Genomic DNA, 17,014 nt, shown 5'->3' on the forward strand with positions numbered 1-17,014 from the left:
GCATTGCTTCGTTCGTTGCATATTTGCTGGCGATACGCCCCTCAAACGTGGGGTTCCAAGTCAGAGGTTCCTTAATCCCAGCTACTCATGAGGTTGAGGCAGGAGAATCGCTTGAACCTGGGAGAGAGAGGTTGTGGTGAGCCAAGATTGCTCCATTGTACTCCAGCCTGGGCAACAAGAGCGAAACTCTCTCTCAAAAAAAACCAACTGTTGGTTTCATTGATCTTTGTGTGACTTTTCATTTCTTAATTTTGTTGAGTTCAGTCCTGATTTTGTCTATTTCTTTTCCTCTGCTAGCTTTGGCGTTGGTTTGCTCTTTTCTTCCCTCAGGTTTTCTAGATATAATGTTAGATTGTTAATTTGTGATCTTTCTAACTTTTTGATGTGGACTTTTAGTGCCATAAACTTTCCTGTTAACACTGCTTTAGCTGTGTTCCAGAGATTCTGCTATATTGCATCTTTCTTTTCATTAGTTTAATTTTTTTTTTAATTTCTGTCTTAATTTCATTATGTACCCTAAAGTCATTCAGGAGAAGCACATTTAATTTCTATGTAATTGTATGATTCTGAGAGATCTTCTTGGTATTGATTTGTTTTTACTGCTCTGTTATGAGAGTGTGGTTGGTATGATTTCAGTTCTTTTGAATTTGTTGAGAATTGCCTTACGGCCAAGCAGGTTGTTGATTTTAGAGTATGTGCCATGTATAGATGAGAATACCAACTTGTGGTTGATGGGTGGAGTGCTCTGTAGATGTCTGTTAGGATCACTTGGTCAAGTGTTGAGTTTAGGTTCCAGATTTTCTTCTTTCTCTTCCTCAGTGATCTGTCAAATAATGTCCATGGGGTGTTGGGGTCTCCCACTATTGTGTGGTTATCTAAGCCTGTTCACAGGTTTCTAAGAACTTGTTTTATGAATCTATGTGCCGCTGTGTTGGTTACATATATATTACGATAGTTAAGTCTTCTTATTGAATAAAACCTGTTATCATTAGGTAATGTCCTTCTTTGTCCTTTCTGATCATTGTTTTAAAATTGATTTGTATGAAATAAGGAGAGCAGCTTCTGATCTTTCTTATTTTCTACTGGCTTGATAGGGAAAATAACTCTTTCACTGTAAAAATGGTGCATGTTCATTACAAGACCTTTATAACATGCAGGAGCAAAAAGAAGAAACAAATCAACCTGCATTTCATTACCAACTACACATAACTATAAATTCAATATGTAATTTTTTCTGTGCAGATAGAATATGAAATTAATTTTTATTTGAATTTCCCTTGAGTTAAACAAAATTTTCCATTATATCAAACCTGGGCAACTACAAAGTCCATGAAAGTGGTCTTCAATATTCTGCAGTTCCCACACAGCCACAATAGTAATAGTTTTCAAAAGGAAATTAGGTATTTTTATCTTATATAAAATATGTCTGAGGTTTCTCATCACTGTTATAAACTTCAAAACATTTCCTTGGCCCAGAAGACCCTATAAATCTTGCCCTCCCTATCTCTCTGATTTTTCCCTTTTCATTTTCTCATCTCCTACTACAACCTGGAATCACTAAAACTCCCTTTTGTCTCTTTTTTAAATGTATTTTTATGGATGCATAATACATGTACATAGTTTTTGGATATATGAAATAATTTATTTGTATAATTTGAAAGATCATATTAGTGAAAGATCATCACCTTAAACCTTTATCTTTAGGCTGGAAAGATTCAAATTATTCTTCTTTGGCTATTTTGAAATCTGCTATAGATAACTGTAGTCACTCAATTTATCTAACAATAGGTCTTATTTCTTCTGCCAAACTATATATTAGTGCATTTAATCAACTTCTATTCAATGCTCTCCCTCCCCACTACCTTTTCTGGCTTCTGGTAACCACCCATCTACTCTCTATCTTCATGTGATCCACCTTTCTAGCTCCCACATATGAGTGAAAACATGATATTTGTCTTTCTGTGCTTAATAGCCTTGATACATTTCTTTTTCTGTGTGTCTTAGGGCCTTTGTAGTTTGCATTCCCTAAGCCTCCCATACTATTCCTCTGTATATTTACCTGTTTCCTATTTATCTGTTTCCTTAGGTCTCAGCATAAATATTTCCTCAAAATAGCCCTTTTACCACCTTACCAAAAGAACTGTGTCTAAAATAACACTTTATTGCATTCTTCTTTTTTTTTTTCAATACTGTATTCATTTGGTTTTTATTTTCTCCTTCTCCAATACAATCTAAGCTTTATAAAAGGCGAGACAACTGTTGCTCTTACTACTATATCTATAGTAACCAGTACAGTTCCTGGCATATCATAATTATTTTAATGTGTTGAATAAACAAATGACTGAAAATGTATCTTACATCTGGAGAAGATAAAAGTATCCAAGTAGAGGAAAGAGGGCTATAATCCAATCATATCATTGGGTGAATGTTGCCTAAAGACGTGTGATTACATAGATCTGTAGATAAATACACAGTGCTAAAACTGTTGTGACCCTTGTTGAGATTAACTTCTCTAGTAATGTTTAACTAGTTGCTGGTAGCTTGGACTACAGGCGTGCACCACCACGTTTTAAAAAAAAAAAAATGTTAATTGATGTTCTATTTATATTTTAGTATAATAATCAGTGTATTACCTGTATCTTACCTCAAATTCTCTGTGAACTAAACAGGAAAAAAAGAGGTAAGGAGATGACTGACAACTATTTAACTATCAATAAATCGCTTTCGCAGTCATCCATTATTGTTGTGTTTGGAAAAAAAAAAATTTATCAGTTTAAAATATGCTGTTATAACGTTAAGAAGTTTTTGCAGTTGTAACCAAAAAGAAAACATATATCGAATATATACAAAGAGAAGTGAGAAAGGAGGAACAAAAAAATCAACAAAATATACAGAAAACAATTAACAAAATGACAATAGTCCTTGACTATTAGTAATTACTAAAAATAAAAATTCAAATTTGGTTAAAAATGCTATTAAAGTACATTGCTAACATTGCTAAAAGAAACCAGAAGTACACATAAGTAGAAAGACATTCTGTGTTTAGAAGACTTTATATTGTTAAAATGTCCATAGTACCTAGTTAACTACAGATGCAATTGCTATCAAAATCTCAATGGCTTTTTTTTTTTTTTGAGATGGAGTCTTGCTCTGTTGCCAGGCTGGAGTGCAGTGGCATGATCTCAGCTCACTGCAACTACTGCTTCCCAGGTTCAAGCAATTCTCTTGCCTCAGCCTCCTGAGTAGCTGGGACTATAGGCACACACCACCATGCCCAGCTAATTTTTGCATTTTAGTAGAGACGGGATTTTACCATGTTGGGCAGTGTGGCCTCGATCTCCTGACCTCATGATCTGCCTGCCTCAGCCTCTCAAAGTGCTGGGATTAGAGGCTTGAGCCACTACACCCAGTTAGCAATTTTTTTAAGAAATAGAAAGTAGCACCAAAACTTACAGGAAATTTCAATTTCAAGAGACCCGCATATCCAAAATAGTACTAAAAACTACTAACAAATTTGGAGTTCTTACATTTCCTAATTTCAAAACATACTATAAGCAATGGATCTCAAGGTAGTGTGTCATTGGCATATAGACCAATATAGACGTCAATGGAACAAAACAGAGCACCTAGAAATAAACCCTTACATATACAGCCAAAAGATCTTTGACAAGGGACCAAGACTACATAACGGGGAACTGTCAGTCTTTTTGTGAAAAAAATGGTTTTGAGACAATTGGATCTCCATATGAAAAAGAATACATTTAGACTCTTACCTAATACCATATACCAAAATTAACTGAAAATGAATTAAAAACCTAAACTTACGACCGAAAACTATCAAACTTCTAGGAGAAAACATAGGGGAAAACATCAGACCATTGGATTTGGCAATGATTTCTTGGGAAAGGTATGAAAAACACAAGCAGCCAAAACAAAAATAGACAAATAGGACTACATCAAACTTAAAAACTCTATCACACAAAATAGTAAATAAAGTGAAAAGGCAATCTATGGAAAGGGAGAAAATATTTGCAAATAAAGGATCAATATTCAGAGTATGTGAGTAGCTTCTAAAACTCAACAGCAACAAAAACAACAAAAATAACCGATTAAAAAATGACCAAAAGACTTCAATACACAGTTGCCCAATGAAGATATACAAATGACCAACAAGCCTATGAAAAAATGTTCAACATCACTCACCATAAAGTAAAAGCAAATAAAAACCACAATGAGATATCATAGCCTCAGCTCCATTAGGATGGCCACTATCAAAACAACAGAAAATAAAAAATGTTGGTGTGGAAAATTGTAATTTTTGTGCACTATTGGTGGAAATGAAAAATGGTGCAGCCATTTTAGGAAACAATGATGAGGTTCCTTAAATATAGAATTACCATATTATCTAGCAATCCCACTTCTTGGTATATACACACATTAAAAGCATGATCTAGACAAAATATTTTCACACTCATGTTCGCTGCAACGTTATTTACAAGAACTAAGAAGTAAAAGCAACCCAAATGTTGATTAACAAATAAGTGGATAAAGAAAATGTGTTATGTACATGTGATCGAATATTATGGAGCCTTAAAAAAAGAATGAAACCCTGTCACATACTACAATGTAAATGAACCTCAAGGACGTTATGCTAAGTGAAATAAGCCATTTACAAAAAGACAGGTAAGGTAATAACGCATAGACCAGAAATTACTACTACACTTTTATTAACTTTATTAAGTGTGTTCTGTAGCTTTATTTGTTCCTCCTTTCTTCTCATTGCGTTCCTTTATATTGTGTTGACTTTAGTAGTGACATGTTTTTTTGTTTTGTTTCATTTTTTGAGATGGAGTTTCACTCTTGTTGCCCAGGCTGGAGTGCAATGGTGCCATCTCAGCTCACCCCAACCTCCACCTCCCTGATTCAAGCAATTCTGCTGTCTCAGTCTCTCAAGTAGCTGGGATTACAGGCATGCGTCACCACACCCAACTAATTTTGTATTTTTAGTAGAGATGGGGTTTCTCCATGTTGGTCAGGCTGGTCTTGAACTCCCGACCTCAAGTGATCCGCCAGCCTCAGCCTCCCAAAGTGCTGGCATTACAGGTGTGAGCCACTGCTCCCAGCCCAACTTTCGTAGTAACATGTTTTGATTCCCTTCTCATTTATCTTTGTGTTTATTCTATAGATATTTTTCTTGTGGTCACCATTGCAATTGCATAAAACATCTTAAAGTCATAATAGTGTATTTTAAACTGATAACTTCAATCACAAACAACAATTTTTTTTTGAAAAGATGATCATGAATGTCTGAGAAAGCCATTTATTGATAATAGCTTCCATTTCTTCTAGGTTGTCAATCATATTCTTAATCTTTTCTTCTTCTGCCTTCATTCACAAAGGATTTCAGATGGCTTACATGTAATTCATGGAATATTATATAGTAAAATATAAATAGAATGTCAATTAATGTTTTCTAGGCAGCACTAAAGAAATTAAATCTCAAAGATCAAAATAATCTCACCACTGTGCATTTATCTACTGATTTATACAGTCACATTTTCAGGTAACATTCACACAATCATATAGTTGGGTTACAACTCTTTTTCCCTACTTGGTCATGTTAATCTTTCTCAGGTTATAAGCTATGTCTTAGGCCTGAAGCTTCAACCCCTGGGGGTCAGCCTGAAACCAGGGTTCACAGGAGCTGACCTGGCACTGGAGTGGGCCTGGCACATGGGTCCCCTGGAGCTTGGGCTATGGAGACAGGCCTGGGGCCTAGGGCCATCCAGGTGCTGGGGCTGGCATAAAGCCTGGGTCCACACTCTGGGCTGGCTGTGAGTCATAGAGACAGACCTGATTTATCCTGGGTCTGCTGGAGCCTGGGTTACTGCAGCCAGTTGAAGGGTGAAGCCATGATCCATAAGAATTGGATCAATACTGGAGAAGCCTGAAGCTTATGTTCAGGGATGTCTACCTGGTATTTTACGCCAGGGATGCTAATCTGGTACTAGGATGATGTGGAGTCTGAGGTCACAAGGGCTGTCCTTGCTTGGTGAGTTTAGATCCTGAATTCAAAGAGATGAGACAGGAAGATGAGTCTGAAGTTGCCACCTTGATGACTAGGGCTGTGGTGGCCAACTTAATGCTAGGATGGCCTTAAAGTCTGGGGCTGAGGTGCTATTCCCAGTGCTTATGGCAGTCTGAACCCTGAGGCCAGTGGGGTCAGCCTGGCACTGGTGAAGATCTGGAGACCAAGTCTACTTGGCAGGCCTGGAGCCTGTGCTGTAGGATTCTGCCTGGAGCTGAGACATGCGTGGAAACTCAGTATGCAGGTACCATACCTGGAGTCTGGGGTCCCAGGGGTTGTCCTGGTTTGGGCAGGTCTGGAGGCGGAGTCCATGTGTACTAACCTGATGACTACAGTTGCTGTGGGGCTCTACCTAATGCTGAGGTAGGCTTGAAGTCTATGGCTGCAGGGCTAGCCTGTTCTGGGGCAGTCTGGAGCCTAGGGCCACTGGGATTGACCTGCCACTGGGGTGGCTACACAAGCCTGGAGACTGAGGCTGTGGAATCCATGTGCTTCATTGGGCTGGGATACTTAGTTTACAGGCTGGGGCCATGGGTGACTGTCCACCACTGTCTTTTACTGGGGTGGGTCCAGTTTCAGGGTCTGAGACAAAATCTGGTGCTCATTTTCCTCTTGTTCTCTAATTCAGAGGGTATCACTCTCCACACTGTGCTGCCTGGGGCTGGAAGAGGGATGATGTGAGTACTGTAAAACAGTCATTCCTACTCTCTTCAATGCATCTATTTTCAGTTCTGTGTTACAGCAGGTGCTGAAATCTCCCATCTGAATTTCATAGCTCTTGTGAAGGTTTTTGCATGCATGAATAGTTGTTCAAATTGACGTTTCTGCAGGGGCATGAATTCTGGGGAGTCCTATTCCACCATCTTCCTGATGGCCAACCTACATTTAACGTTTTGAAGAATCTCTCCAAGCTATTTTCCACAGCAGCTGAAGCATTTTATACCTCTACTGGACATGTACAAGGGCTCTGATCGCCCTATATCCTCACTAATGCTTGTCAATTTTCTTTTTTAAAAAAATTACCATCCTAGTGCATGTAAAATGGTACTTCATTGTGTTTTGATTTGCATCACTAATAACTAATGAGTATCTTTGCTTATGTGCTTGTCCGTTTGTATATCTTCTTTGGAGACATAGCTGTTGAATCCCTTTGCCCATTTTTAATAGAATTTTTTGTCTTTATATTAGTTATAGGAATTCTTTATATGTCCTAGACATTAGACCCTTATCAGATGTAAGATTTGAAAATATTTCTTTCCATTTTGTAGGTTATCTTTTTACTTTTGTGGTAATGTTCTTTGATGCACATTTAAAAATTTTTTTGAGGTAGTATAATTTATCTATTTTCCTTCTGTTGCCCAGGCTTTCGGTTTCACATATGTTTTATCTAAGACTTTAAAAGTTTTAGATATTATATCTAGGCGATTAATCCATGTTGAAAAACTGTTGTATGTAGTCCAACTTCATTATTTTACACGTTGGATATCCAGTTGCCACAATACCATTTTCTGAAAAGACTATTCTGTCTCTCAGTGAATAGTCTTGACAACTTTGCCAAGTATTAAATGACCATAAATATGATTTTTTTTCTGGACACTCAGTATGATTCCATGTTTATGTCCATCTTTATGCCAGTAGCACAATCTTTTGATTACAGTAGCTTTTTGGTAAGTTTTAAGAAAAAAAAATGTGAGTTCTTCAAATTTGTTTTTTCAAGACATGTTTTTAGCTATTTGGTTGGGACACTTTGCGACTTCATATGAATTTGAACATTAACTTCCCATTTTGGGAAGAATAAGGCCATTGTGATTTTCATAGGGATTGCATAAATTGGTAGATCACTGGGAAGTATAACTATTTTAATATTAACTATTTCAATTAATGAACACAGAATATATTTTTCATGTATTTATTTCTTTCAGGAACGTTTTGTAGTTTTCAGTGTATAAACCTTTCCTCTCAATGGTAAAATTTATTTCTAGTTATTCTGTTGGGTACTTCTTTGAATAGAAATTTTCTTAATTTCATCCTTTGGATTGTTCATTGCTTATGTATAGAATCACAATTGATTTTTATTGTACCTTCCAGGCTTCTTAATTTATTAGCTTTAATAGTTTGTGAATTTATGTGCGTGTATTGTATATATGCATATATTCTTTGACATTGTCTGCAGTTAGTATATCGGCATGTGCAAGTAGAGGTAGTTCTTTCCTTCCAGTTTGACTGCCTTTTAATTCCTTTTCTTGCTTAAATGCTCTGGCTAGAACACCCTGCAGGATGTCAAACAGAAGTTATAAAAATCGGCATCCTTGTCTTGTTTCCAATTTTAGTACTAAAAATTTCTGGTCTTCTCCCACTGACTATGATGTTAGCTGTTGGCTTTGCATATATACCCTTTGTCATATGGAAGAATTTGCTTTCAATTTTTGTACATGAGTGGTTTTTTTTTTTTTTTATCATGATGGATGTTGGATTTTTGTCATGCTTTTCTATTAATGTGGTATATTAATTTGATTAAATAATTAAATAGATTATCATATATAGACCTACCCTTTCATTCCTGGGATAAATCACATTTGGTCTTCATGTATAATACTTTTAATATGCTCTGATTTGACTTGCTATTAAGGAGGGTATGTGTAGCTCATAGCCTCCATTATGTGTGATGGTGTGATGGAATTTGCATATATACACATATATATTTGTTTGTTTATTTTCTTGCTTGTGATGTTTATTCCTCCCTCCCATCCCCTGGCTTTAGTAGCAAGCTAATGTTGGCCTCATAGGAAGTGTTCCTTTCTCTTCTATTTTTTGAAAAAAATTGAGAATTGGTTTTAATAAATGTTTGTTAGAATTTCACCAACAAAGCCATCAATCTGATATTTTTTCTTGTGAGCATTTTTAAATATGGGTTCAATCGGGTCACTATAGCTCTGTTCAGATTTTCTATATTTTCTTGAATCCGTTTTGTAATTTATGTGTTTCTATGTATTTTTCATCTAATTTGTCGACCTAAAGTTGTTCACAGCATCACATTATATCCCTTTGTATCTGTAAGGTCAGCAGTTATGTCCCTCCATTTAGCTCTGATTTTATTTAAGTTAAAGGTTTGCCATTTTACTGATCTTTTTAAAGAAACAGTTTTGTTTTCATTGATTCTATTGTTTTTTCTCGTCTTTATTTCATTTGTCTCTACTCTGCTCTATTTCCTTCCTTCACCTACCTCTGGGTCTAGTTTATGCTTCTTCTTCATTAATGTAGGTGTTTACAGCTATAGGTCCCCCCCAGCACCTGTTTTGCTGCACCTAATCACTTTTGGTATACTGTGCTTTTGTTTCCATGGTCTCCACATATTTTCTAATTTCCTTTGTGATTTCTACATCAATACATGTTTAAAAGTGAATTTTCCAAGTTTTCCTTAAGTTTTAGCTTTATTCCATTCTGTTTAGAAAATATATTTTGTATAATTTCTGTATTTTACAATTTGAGACCCCATATATGATCTATTCCAGAAAACATCTCATGTGCCTTAAGAAGAATGAAAATTATGCTTTTGTTGGTGGGTTATTCAATATGTCTGTTAGTTCTTGCTGATATGTTGTTCAAATTCTCAATTTTCTATCTTGTGTTTAGATGGTCTATCCACTTTATCTTTTTTTATTTTCTCCATTAAACATAGTTCTTTAAGCGTTTGATTTATTCTTTTTTTCTGTATTGCACCCTTTTTATTCATTTCTCATCTCTTTTGTCTTCCCTTTTTAGGTATTTTCTTAGTAGTTACCATGTAGATTACAACCAACATCCAAATTTATAACAATTTAGCTTGCAATTTATCATCTCTAACATATGAAAACTTTGCCCCTATTTAGCCTCATCCTGTCTTTAAGTTAGTAGTTCATAAATTTTATCTTCATACAGTATGTGCAAATTAACATGGATTTACATATTTCATGCATTTTTTATATGATGTAGAAAAAGAGGAGTTACAAACAAAAAATATAGTACTGTCATTTATATTTACAACTACAGTTACCTTTCTAACATTCTTACCTTTTCCATATGTCTTTGCATACTGTAGTGCTTGAATTCATCTTGAAGGATTCACTTTAGCATTTTTGTAGGGAAGGTCTACCAGAAAATCATTTCCTCAACTTTTGTGTATTTGAAGACTAGTTTGTACTGTAAAACTTGCTACTTGCTTGTTTTCAATGTTTTATCTTTTCAAAAATTTGATCATGGTTTATGTCTGGGATCTTTATGAGTTGGTCCTATTTGGAGTATTTGTTAAGCTCTTGAATGTGTGGCTCATACCCTCCATCAAACTTACGAAGTTTTCAGTGACTAATCTGTCCTGACTCAATAATTCTAATTCCTATTTCCAAATTCGCTAATTCTTTCTTCTGCCTTCAGAAAGCTGTTGTTGAATTATTTTACTATTTTTTAATTTAAACTATTTTACTTTTTGGCACTAGAATTCATCTTTGGATCCTTTTTTATTATTTCTTCTTTATTAACATTTTACTTCTTTAGACATTACTTTCCCAGTTTTCTTCAGTTCTTTAGCCATGACTTCCTTTAGCCTATTAAGCATTTTTCAGATAGTTAATTTAAAGGCTTTATCTACTAATTCCAGTGTCTGTGCTTCCTCACAACCAGCTCTCTCTTTTTTTTTTTCCCCCATGTGAATAGGCCGTACTTCCTTTTTCTTTTTATGCCTTGTGATTTTTAGAAAAACACAACTGTGGAGTTTGAACATTTAAATGTAGCAACTCTGGGAATTAGATTCTCCTCATTCCCCTGGGTTTGCTGGTGTTAATTTTTTAGGGCTCTACTTGTCCATTTGGTGAGTTTTCCAAACTATTTTTACAAAGATTGTATTCCTTATGCTGTGTAGTTACTGAAGTCTCTGTTTCATTATCTCAGCAGCAAGCAAGTGACCCGACAGAGGTTTTTTTTTTTTTTTTTTTAAATACCTCTGGAGTTAAAAGATAATCCTACTCTCCTAATTTGTGAAGAGTAGCTCTGAGTTGTGTTACTTCAATACCAAGCCAGACTACTCAGGACTGTGCCTTAACGTTAATATTTTGCTTTTGTAGAGCCCACAATTATCCCAAAGGGGCAAAAGCAAAAGATCAAGGTTCCAAAAACAGAGCTGATTCTGTCAGTGTTTGCCGGGTGATGGTAGTTTCAATGAGTGGACCTAGTATTCAGACACTTTACTCTGCCATTCCCAAGACATTACTATCTGTCTGATTATCTCAAGGTCCTCTCTCTGAAGCATGAGACCCTGCTGGTGAGAGACAGTGTACATAATGTACTATAATTTATCATCAAAACTAGATAAAATAATTTGAGATAATGGCTAATTCATAGATCAGCCGTAGCATTTCCACATAGTAGGATAAGTTAAAGTATGACCTAGGAATACTAGTCACACATGCACAGAGCAATTTCTTTGCATTATTCTAGTAAGTTTCATTTGTCAATTGTAGAGATGCCTGGAAATGTGTTTTTGAGAACTGGTATATTTAATATATCATTATTATGATTTAATTTCTATTTTGTAGAAATCTTGATATCCATTATGTTTTTGAGAGTCACAAAATGGTTAGAAATAAGTAAATATATTTTGTGTGTCTCTCTATATAGGAAATGTTGATATTATATTTTTGAGGGCTAGAGAGAAGTACATATATATACTACCATACTACCATATTTGGAAATAACTTCCATATACATATAGTATATATATTTACTAAGGCACCTGGTTTCTAGATCTATTTTAGCCATAATTTTTCTTTTTCTAGCATGTAGCATATTGCTTCTCAAAGAGACAGTAAAATAAAAAAATTGAAAGAAGGCATAAAAGATCTCTTATAAGGCAAATTAGAAGCAAATCCCAAGGTCAATTTTATCCTTCTGTAGTAATATACATGATTTGCACTAAATAGACCTATATAGGATTACATATCTACCTCACCATAGGTATAGAAAAAGACTCCAGAAAATGAAAAATGTTGAGGCAATGTGTATCCCCAAATACACATTGTAGTGGCTACTTTCATCTCTCCATTTGTGAATAGTTAATTCAAATAATATAAATTTGTTTTTAATTTTAAAAATGTGGCATATATACAAAATAATTTGTATACCATGTACATTTAAACAAATACCTGTGCCATAGCTTGAAGAAAACAATAAAATTGATATTTACTTTTAAAACAAGGATATTTAAGTCTTAAAAATTACATCTTTATAACCTCTAAACAAAACTTAGTATTTTCTTCAAATTATAAATTTCAGACTAAAAATAAAAATGACACCAATAGAAACTAAAAATGTTTTTATGGTCAATTGATGTTTTTCCAGATATCTAAAAACCTCATTTATATTCACGACTTCTACAACATTGCAGTAGTTGTTATATTATAGTCTGGGCTAGAATGCATGTCATCAGAGTAATCTGGTCTCTTCTTATGCACATAGGCACCTCAAAGCCATTAGCCACCATTAAGATAAAGCTGCATGTTCTCACATTGGTGATTTAGACACCTAAGCTTAGTTCAGTATTTCCTGTTTACAACTGTATGATCAGTATTTGTAAAGAGGTGAGAGAAGTGAGACCGTTCAAATGAGAATTCTAAAACTTCCAAGGCAACATTTTCACGATTAGGGTCTTCTCTTCTTAAAAACCTTTTCTGGAAGCATTCTACAAAACTACTTACCAGATTGCAAAGAAAAGAAGTCCCAAAGCATTGGAAAGCCTTTGAGAAAGACATGTGTCCTGCAAAAATTTTCAAACTGGTTGGTGGCCTGGAAAAGGAAGGGAAAAGTGAATCATTTTTCAAATGACACTCTGTGTTCCCACTGATATACTTCCAAGTTTTATGTATTTTCTAATCCAGCTAACTCTGAAATTGTTCATCAAGGTGCTGCAGTGCAGCTTCACTACTCCCCTTCTATGGTAGCCACGTCCTTTAAAAAACATTATCATTATTATTTTTTGAGACAGGGTCTCTCTCTGTCACCCAGGCTAGAGTGCAGTGGCATGAACACTGCTCACTGCAGCCCTGACTTCCTGGAGCCAAGCAATCCTCCTGCCTTATCATACTAAGTAGCTGAGACTACAGGTGTGTATCACTACACTTGGCTAATTTTTAAAAAACGTATGTAGAGACAGGATCTTGCCATTTTTCCCAAGCTGATCTTGAGCTCCGTCTCAAGCCATCCTTCTGCCTTGGCCTCCCAAAGTGCCAGGATTACAGATGTGAGTCCCCATGCCTGGCCTTCAAATCTATATATTATTACTTTTTAGGTGTATGCTGATGCCATAAGAGAAAATTATACTTCTTCCATGTCCATTTTAAAAACTACTAAAAGAGTCAACATTTTAAAGGCAGATAAAGAATGCTGCTTAAAGTTATGATTAATAACAAAAAAAATCAAGTGGAAATGAATGCGTCTGCTTCTTGTCACAGATGGAGCTCCTATACTACTTGAAAAATCTTCTCACCTTTTCTACCTTAGCAGGACATCAAGCTCCTCATATTATTGCTTTTTACAGAGATAGGCATTGGCATTAGAGATTCTTCCAACAACCCTGAAAGTTTTGTCAACAACCATAAAAGTCATCAGCTTTAGTATCTTAAAAAATATTTTTTTCAGGCTAGTTGTGGTGGCTCACACCTGTAATCCCAGCACTTTGGGAGGCCACGGCCAGTGGATCACCTGAGGTCAGGAGATCGAGACAAGCCTGGCCAACATGGCAAAACCTCATCTCTACTAAAAATACAAAGAATTAGCTGGGGGTGTTGGTACACACTTGTAATCCCAGCCACTCGGGAGGCTAAGAAGGGAGAATCGCTTGAACACAATTCAGAGGCGGAGGTTGCAGTGAGCCAAGATTACACCATTGCACTCCAGCCTGGGCCACAAGAGTGAAACTCCATCTCTAAAAAGAAATTTTTTTTTTCAAAAATGTGAACAGAATACATAGTGCTTCACCATCACACACACACACGCCCATTAACTTTTTGATTTTCAGAAGAGAAGTCTCATTTGGACTAAAAGTTCTAGTGCAAACCTTATTTGGACCAGTCACATGTGTCCTTTTTAAGGAAAAAAACTCACTGAATAAATATTATCTCTATATGAGATGTTTACTTTCTGTGAAATCCAGGTATTAGGTTCAATAAGGTCGTAAGAGTGGAGCCCTAATTGGATAGGACTGGTGTCCTTCAGAGAAGGAAGAGGCATCAAAGCTCTCACTCTCCATGTGTGTACTGAGAAAGGCCATGTAAAGGCACAGCAGCAAGGTAGCCACATGCAAGGAAGAGAGACTTTGCCAGAAGTCAAGTCTAACAGCACCTGGATCTGGACTTCCCACCTCCAGAACTGTGAGAAAATACATTTCTATCATTTAAGCCACCCAGTCCATGGTATTTTGTTATGGCATATCTACCTCACTAGCACAACTTCTAAGGCAAAGCAAGGTGGGGGATCCTCCTCTAAACAGACATCATGGCTTTTAAGAAAACTACTACCATAAATGATAGGGCAATACATTAGCTACATTGAAAGAGATACGTAAATAGGTAGGTGGATAGATGTCTCCCAAAACATGAGTGTAAATCAATTCTAAACTAGGTTAATGACATAAATTTTATATTATTTTTTTGATATGGAATTTCATTCTGTCACCCAGTCTGGAGCGCGGTGGCACAATCTTGGCTCAGTGCAACCTCTGCCTCCCAGGTTCAAGCAATTATCCTGCCTCAGTCTCCCCAGTAGCTGGGATTACAGGCGTGTGCCACCCGCCTAGCTAATTTTTTGTATTTTTAGTAGAGATGGGGTTTCACCATGTTGGCCAGGCTGGTCTCAAACTCCTGACCTCAAGTGATCTGCCCACCTTGGTCTCCCAAAGTGCTGGGATTACAGGTATGAGCCACTGTGCCCAGCCAATGACATAAATTTTTAAAGCATAATTTAAAGACTTTTTTTTTTTCTTTTTCCTGAGACAGTCTTGTTCTGTTGCCCAGGCTGTAGTGCATGTTCTGTTGCCCAGGCTGTAGTGCAGTAGCATGATCGGGGCTCACTGCAACCTGTGCCTCCAGGACTCAGGCAATCCTCCTGCCTCAGCCTTCCCAGTAACTGGGACTACAAGTATGCACCACCACACCTGGCTATTTCTTGTATTTTTTTGTAGAGATGGGGCTCTCACCATGTTGCCCAGGCTCGTCTTGAACTGTGCTAAATCAATCCTGCCACTATGCCCAATTTAAAACCTTTTATATGAATATAAGAGGTAGGGAATAGAAAGTGTCCAATACAATATTAAAGATTATATTGAGGGTATTATCTATGTTGTATCATTATTTTCATATAAATATAATAAAATGCTATACTCAAGGTCTTTTCAATACACATAGCTGAGAGAGGATTAATATTCAGGGAACCTAACAAAACTGCAAATCATTATAAAAATACTAAAAACACATATTACTGGTGGGATGGGTCTCTTAATATGATTTGAGCAGATCAGCAAAATCAGTCACAAGAAAGTACATGGAAAATGTTTTGTTAGGTTGAGGTTTGAGGTTACTCACCTGCCTTTTCAGCATATCCAATATTTGATTCCAACTAAAAGATGGCGTATTTGGGTATTTAAAATACAGAAATCATCAATGCAGAAAATTGGCAAGAATACCAAAAAATATTGTACAATATTCTTACAGTATAGTCTTATATTCTTAGCCAAAATATCAACAAGCTGTTGATGAATATATAAATTGAAAAATCTAATGGGGAGAATAATTTGGCAACATATCAGAAATTTCACTTAGGCATATTCTAGTAACTAGGCTGTCTACAGATGTGCACAATTACAGGAATAGTTATTGTGCTGTCCAACAAACTGGAAACATATAAAAGATTATTTATAACACTGTTTCAGTGATATAAGGTGAATCAACCCAGACTACATTTGTTAACATGGATAAATTTCAAATCAGCAGAATGCATTATCTCTTATTAAATATATCATTTTAATTTTATATGTATAATTAAAAATGTGCATGAGTATGCACATGTCATGGAAAATATGCATGTGGTATAAAACCCAAATTTCTTGAAGTGATTCCCTCTGAGGAGGAAGGGAGGCATCAGAACTATGCCTAGCATCTGAAAAAATTATACCTGTTAATATATTCACCAAGCAGGTGAAGTACATCTTAACATTCATTATTTCCCTACAATTTTTGTCTCATTTTTGAGTTTTTTAAATAAGTTTAAAAGATTACATCATCTACTTCATAGATTAAATTTTGTGAACCTAAGATATCACCTGTCATCAAAAACAAAGATTTACCTTTTATAGATCACATTTTTAAAAAGTCTGAAAAAGCTAGGAAGTTAAACAATCAAAGGGTTAGAGCTCACTCCCTACACAGTTGAAAATCTATGTATAACTATTGACTCTCTAGCCACTAATAGGCTACCGTAACCAGACATCTTGCCAATAACATAAACAGTGAATAAACATATTTTGTATGTTATATATTGTATACTATGGTTATAGTAAACTAGAGAAAATATATTTCTATATTTTCTGATTATCATAAAGGTCTTCATCCTTGCCATATTCACAATGAGAAGGCAGAGGAGGAAGAGGAAGTGTTGGTCTTGCTGTTTCATGGGTAGCAGATACAGAATAAAATAGGCATGTAGTGGACCCACACAGTTCAAACCTGTATTGTGTAAGAGTCAACTAGATTTATATTAATATACATCCATAGATTATACATATAATTTTCATTATGTGTGCATTCGTATTCATATATATTAACATATTAATTTTATCTCATAGAGCCATGTCCTAACAAGGGGACTTGCATCAAAAATGATAGAACAAAAGTATTTACCTATCAG

The 17,014-nt window shown here is 35.7% G+C and overlaps 1 long non-coding RNA gene across 2 annotated transcripts in view; it reads right to left on the reverse strand.

The window, feature by feature from the left end:
* Nucleotides 1–148: 148 nt before the first annotated feature.
* The window catches only part of LOC108581753, a 137,921-nt gene continuing 121,055 nt past the window's right edge, over nucleotides 149–17,014 (reverse strand). The window contains exons 2-3 of one of the 2 annotated variants that reach the window (XR_004176486.1): nucleotides 12,814–12,901; nucleotides 149–188 (exon numbers count right to left, since the gene is read on the reverse strand). This is a non-coding gene — a long non-coding RNA (uncharacterized LOC108581753). Of the gene's footprint in view, nucleotides 189–11,036; nucleotides 12,902–17,014 lie in introns of those variants that run through there. The other variant, XR_004176487.1, reaches the window with a different exon arrangement.

The sequence above is a fragment of the Papio anubis genome, chromosome 10 (genome assembly GCF_008728515.1).
Source record: "Papio anubis isolate 15944 chromosome 10, Panubis1.0, whole genome shotgun sequence".
Taxonomy (NCBI): domain Eukaryota; kingdom Metazoa; phylum Chordata; class Mammalia; order Primates; family Cercopithecidae; genus Papio; species Papio anubis.